This window comes from Mauremys mutica, chromosome 13 (genome assembly GCF_020497125.1).
Source record: "Mauremys mutica isolate MM-2020 ecotype Southern chromosome 13, ASM2049712v1, whole genome shotgun sequence".
Classification (NCBI taxonomy): domain Eukaryota; kingdom Metazoa; phylum Chordata; order Testudines; family Geoemydidae; genus Mauremys; species Mauremys mutica.
This window is the reverse complement of record NC_059084.1, coordinates 31,667,782-31,673,781: the sequence shown is the minus strand read 5'-3', so window position 1 is coordinate 31,673,781 and position 6,000 is coordinate 31,667,782. Positions and strand designations below refer to the sequence as shown.

General features: G+C 44.0%; 1 protein-coding gene across 5 annotated transcripts in view; it reads left to right on the top strand.

Moving 5' to 3' along the window:
• Positions 1 to 307: 307 nt before the first annotated feature.
• The window catches only part of PHF20 (PHD finger protein 20), a 193,130-nt gene continuing 187,437 nt past the window's right edge, over positions 308 to 6,000 (top strand). For 2 of the 5 annotated variants that reach the window (XM_044985270.1, XM_044985267.1), the window contains exon 1: positions 309 to 445. The gene's annotated coding sequence lies outside the window, so the exon portion shown is untranslated. Of the gene's footprint in view, positions 446 to 6,000 lie in introns of all 5 variants that reach the window. The other 3 variants (XM_044985269.1, XM_044985268.1, XR_006573150.1) reach the window with 2 other exon arrangements.

Below are 6,000 nucleotides of genomic sequence, written 5' to 3'. Positions count from 1 at the left end.
GTTTTGGGCTGCTGGTGCTGGTACTGGCTGGGACTATGCCAGCTGCCTTTCTGGATGCACAAGTACCTCTGGGAGCAGCAGGAACCCCGCAGAAGGGAGGGACCGTGCCTAACACGTGCCCAAAATGGAGGGAAAAGGAGACCTGTGTGAGCGTTCCGCCCCGCCCCTTCCTGCCCGCAACACAGGCCCCGCCCCTTCACCTGCACCTCCCCAAGCCCCGCCCCTTCTTCGGGACCACTCTCTCTACTCCGCCCCATCCCCTCGCCTACTGGCCCCGCCTCCTCCCCTGAGATCCCGCGCCAGCCCCCTCCACCCTCGCGGCGGCGCCTCAGCCGCGGCGGCCATTTTGTGGCGCTGCTCGGTCGGTGGCGCTGGGCTCGCGCGGGGAGCGGGGCCCGGGCGGCGATTAGCTCCTTTCTAACCCTTTTTCCGTACAGATTCCTCGGTAAGAAACCGGCAGCGTCCGGGCCGGGCCCGCCTCTCAGCGGCCCCCTCCCCGCGCGGCTGGGCCCTGTCTCGGGGGGAGGCCGGGCCCGGCCCGGAGCGTGTCCTCCCAGCCGCACAAAGGGGGGAGGGGCAGGGACTGGGCTGAGGAGGCCCCGAGGCCTGGGTGGCTCCTGCCCCAGCCTGGGGCGTGGGCCCCAGCGTGCCCGTGTATCCGCCCGCGCTTGTAGGGCTCCGCTGTCGCCCGGGGCCGTAGGGCCAGAGCCCGGCCCCTGCGCCTCTGAGCTGCGCGGCTCGGAGCGGCCCACGCGGTGGAGATGAGTATTTGCGCCCTGCAGCGCAGGCGCTGGCGGGGCCCGCGAGGCGAGCGGGCCCGGAAGGGTCCCCGGCTTAGCCCGCGGAGACGCCCAGCGCCGCCTGTAGTGCAGCCGCCCTCCGCTAACACTTGTGGCCGCTGCGAGTCGAGGCGGCGCGCTCGGGTGGGCGTGGAGTGCCCGTGGTCGCGGAGCCGTGTTTTCCTCTCGCAGACAGTCCGGCGGTTTCCGCCCCTTTGTGCTCCGGGCTGCTGAATGTGAGCCCCGGCGCGGGGCTTTGGCTCCAGGGGCCTCGGAGCGGAGGATGGGAAACAGGAGTGAGCTGAATACTGACTCGTCTTTAACGTGCCAGCGTCTTGGGGCGCTTTGCAGACATGAGTGACGGCTCCCTCAGTGCGTGCAACGAGTGTTCTGCTGCGACAGTGACAACAAATTAACGTCAAGCTTGTATGCCTTGGGAGGGGGCAGAAATAAAAGCAAGGGCACTATTAAGGTTGTGATGGTGGTGTGTGTACCCTCATAGGGCAGCTGGATACAAGGTGTAAGCACAATACTTCTTGGTGAGCTGACTACAGCATTTGTGGCAATCAAATTCTTCTCTGTGGTTCACATTATCACATTGTTTCACTAGTAGGTGTGTGTCAGAGGATCCTGTCATACTTTACCTGTAATTCATTCTGGTTTGAATAGACCCACTTCTCAATAATAGCAAATACAACAAACAGCCTCTTTTAGACAGACTGGTTACCAGAGATTGTTGGATATGGGACAGTTGTGGGCATCTTTCAGTGAGGGTGCCTGTAGGCTGTGGGTCTCTAATGTACTTTTGTTAGTATTGTTGGCTTTATAAGAAACCACCTGCTCTGTTCTACTGTGAGGTGAGACATCAAAGTGAATGTGTGGCCTTGGTGAAACCGAAGCTGTTCTGGAAAGGTTATAAAATGTCCATCAGTTCTTAAGGAGAAGGCAAAAAATTAATAGGAAACTTACTGTTTATCACAAAAATAAGGAATATGACTTTTTGAAAGATGTTTACAAAAACTGGCATTTACTTTAATCACTAACCTGCTAATAGTTGGTTCACTAGCTGGCTACCACTTCAGCTTTGCATAAGTTTGGTAAAAATAAAGAAAATGGTCTTCAAAATAAGTCCACAGAAAAATGCATTTAGTTATGTCTGAGCTTTCCTCCCTTTAAACATATTTGTTATACAGTATTACTTACTGTTCCTGGAATTGAGTATTGCCCCACCCCCTACTTCAGACTAATAGGTTAAGTGGGTCTGTATTGAGTTCTCAGTGCTAGAGAGCCTGGGTTCAAATCATTGCTTATATCCCCACCCAAAAAAAGTTGGATTACAGACTCACTGGGACATCTGGCAGAATTGAATCTGTTCAAGAAAGTCTAGAAACACACATAGTTAGGTCAGAATTGAAGTGCATTGGTAATGCTATATGGGAAAGCAATACATCTCATTTCACTATGGGCAGGTTTGAGAACCAGCTGAGAACCCTCACTTTTGAGAACCAGCTTGACCATGGAAAAGTAGCTCCATGTCCCCAAATTAATATGTGCAGCATCAAATGTTATGCAGATACTGAAAAATAATTTGAATTTGTGTATAAAAATCACAACACTGATCCAAAATAAAGTTATACACAAGACTGGGTAGATTCAAACAGGATCTTTGAAAAATCCATGTTCTAGATGGCTTGGGGTGGTATGTGAAGTTTTGCAGAACATATCTCTGTCATGCCATAGGTATAACCTCAACATATTTTTATTAGTCTCTTAGTTTCTGGGTAATTGTACAGAAGTTCACAACTAAAAGTTTTTGAGAAATGCTTTGGGTGGCCTGGGATTCTTTTAGTGAAATGTTGCTTGTGCACAAAAGATCTGTTCTAAATCTGTACTTAAATAGCTGTGTTCTGGTGCAAAAGTGGTCAAGTTGTTGCATCTTTTTGTGTGTTGTATTTAGCTGTTTGGAAGCACAGAGCAAAGTCCTCCTGATTTGAGGTTGTCTGGTGTTTAAAAAAAAATCTTCATTTAAAAAAAAAAAAGTGTTGGTTCTGTTCTGGAGATGAGTGTATTGGTCAACTTAATCCAAGTGATCCAAAATCTAATTTGTGGGAGTTCAGTTTACATTCCCTCTACCCTACCCTCTTTTAAATTCTGTTGTTCATGGGCCAGGGATAGCTCAATGGTTTGAGCATTGGCCTGCAAAACCCAGGGTTGAGAGTTCAATCCTTGGGGGTGCCATTTAGGGATCTGGGGCAAAAAAAAAAAAATCGTTGGGGATTAGTCCTGCTTTGAGCAGGGGGTTGGACTAGATGGCCCCTGAGGTCCCTTCCAACCCTGATATTCTATGATTCTGTTTCCTGAGGGCCTTTTGACTGTCTTTATCTTAATCAGGCTGATAGTGTATTGTTCTGGATTATAAGCAATTGGTTTTCTTTAAAAAACAGTTTGTGGATGAATGTAGACCGGGGTCGGCAACCTTTCAGAAGTGGTGTCTTATTTATTCACTCTAATTTAAGGTTTTGCATGCCAGTAATAAATTTTAACAGTTTTAGGTCTCTTTCTATAAGTCTATAATATATAACTAAACTATTGTTGTATGTAAAGTAAATAAGGTTTTTAAAATGTTTAAGAAGCTTCCTTTAAAATTAAATTAAAATGCAGATCCCGCCGGACCAGTGGCCAGGACCCGGGCAGTGTGAGTGCCACTGAAAATCAGCTCGCGTGCCGCCTTTCGCACATGTACCATAGGTTGCCTACCCCTGATGTAGACAGTATTTGTTCATAATAGGCACAGCCTGTGTTGAAACATCATAAGAAATGAAATTAAACTCTTGTCATATGTTCACTTTCTTCTTAACATACCTTCTCCCAGAGAGACCATTTCTCACACTATACAGTACTTTGGGCTATCAAATAGTTGCTGATGAATAGTTACTTGGAGATCTTTAAGCCTAGTTATTGACAAAAGTTCTGTCAAATCTTCCAATTTTCTTGGTCACTTGTGAGTCCTCAGAGTAGAACTTTAATAATCTTGAGTTTTAAGCAATAGGACGTGGACCTGATTTTTATATTGGGTTGTAATTAGATTTGTAGAGCTGTAGCCTTCATTCTAGGAGATATGGGTTCACATGAGAGTGTTTCAGTAGTGTGTGGAGACAAGTGGTGTTGCGAAGTGATGGGTCTCTAGTGCGTGGATTTATTTTTAACTTCGACTGTTCTTCATGGCCCTTCTAAGGATGTTGATATATGTAATTTTTGGAGTGATTGCTCAGCAAAAAGTATTGTTTGCACTCAAGGTCATCACTAGAACTGTATACTATAAGCGAAAGGGTAAAATTTTACAAGTAGAGTTTGAGGAATTGAAACTTCCATTGAGAAAGTAATACCCTGAAAAGTAAAAGCAAATTGGATATGTCAGTGTTTGTGTAACATTAATTCTGCCCGTTAATCTGTATTCTTAGGGCATAATTGTGACTTGAAGACTTAGTAGTTTATGATAATTGCTCTTGAACAATTCAAGTGACACATTTAACAGAAGAGATCAAATTTTGCACACTTATGGATATTGTATGCTTCAGCATAGTATATGGTCTCAGACTTGAGCCTTCTTAGTGCATAGTTCATTGTAGACTGCTGTTGTTTGTGTGGCATCTATTTAGTTTTACCTCCTTTATTCCTTGTAATCTAAAACTTGTTTTGCTTGGTTGCCTACAGGATTGTCTTGACTTCTGCTACTTACCTTGCAAAAACGGATGTTTTTCTTTATTTTATTAGTTTTTGCAAAAGATTTTGATTTTAAGATTTCATTGTATTTGTCTACACATCAGTAGTTATGTATTCGACACCTATAAAAACATTTGAATGATAGGTGTTGATAACTGCTCAACAATTAAGGTTGCTTCAGGATTTTCCTTTTAATGGGAAACTTGCAGTCTTATTGTTCCTAACAATGTCTTAGGTCAGAACAGAACTAGAAGTATGAATAATAAGACCAACACATGTCTTATAATACAAGTATGTAGGAACAAAATCAGAAAGGCTAAGGCACAAAATGAGTTACACTTAGCAAGTGACACATTTGGAGTAAGAGGAAAAAGACAAAGGAGATGTCATCCATTATTAGCTCTCCTTCCTTCCTACATCAAGGAAGCTCTGAGGTGTTTAATGCCTATTTTGCTTCAATTTTCACTAAAAAGGTTAATGGTGACCAGATACTCAGCATAATTAATATTAACAACAAGGGGGAAGGAACACAAGTCAAATGGAAATAACAGGTTAAAGAATATTTAGAAATTAGATATATTCAAGCCAGCAGGGCCTGATGACATTCATCCTGGGGTACTCAAGGAACTAGCTAAAGCAATCTTGGACCTGTTAGTAATTTTCTTTGAGAACTCCTGAAGGACAGGTGAGGTCCCAGAAGACTAGAGAAGGGCAAACAGCACTAGTCTTTAAAAGGAACAAAAAGGACCTAAGGAATTATAGACAAGTAGCCTAACTTTGATACCTGGAAAGATACTGGAACAAATTATTAAACAGCCAGTGTGTAAGCACCTGCAGGTTTGTAAGGAATAGCCAGCATGGATTTGTCAAGTACAGATCGTGGCAAACCAAACTAATTTCCTTCTTCGACAGGTTACTGGCCTAGTGGATAAAGGAGGAAGCTGTAGATGTGAGATCTTGATTTTTAGTAAGGTATTTAACAGTCCTTCATGATATTCTCATAAGCAAACTAGGGAAATGTGCATCCACTTTACAGTAATTTAATCTAGACCACAACTGATGGAAAGACTGTATTCAAAGAGTAGTTATCAATGATTTGCTGTCAAACTGAGAGGGTTTAAATAGTGGGGTCTTGCAGCGGTCAGTACTAGGTCTGGTACTATTCAGTGTGTACATTAATGACTTGGATAATGGAGTGGAGAGTAAGTTTTAAAAGCTTGTAGATGACACCAAACTGGGAAGGGTTGCAAGCACTTTGGAGGGCAGGATCAGATTTCAAAATGTCCTTGACAGAGTTTAGAATTGGTGTAAAATCAACAAGATGAAATTCAGTAAAGACAAGTGCAGAGTACTTCACTTAAAGAAAAATCAAATGCACAGCTATAAAATGAGGAATAACTGGCTAAGTGGTAGCACTGCAAAAGGATCTATGAGTTATAATGGATCACAAATTGAATACAAGTCAGTAACATGATGCTGTTGGGGAAATAGGCTAATA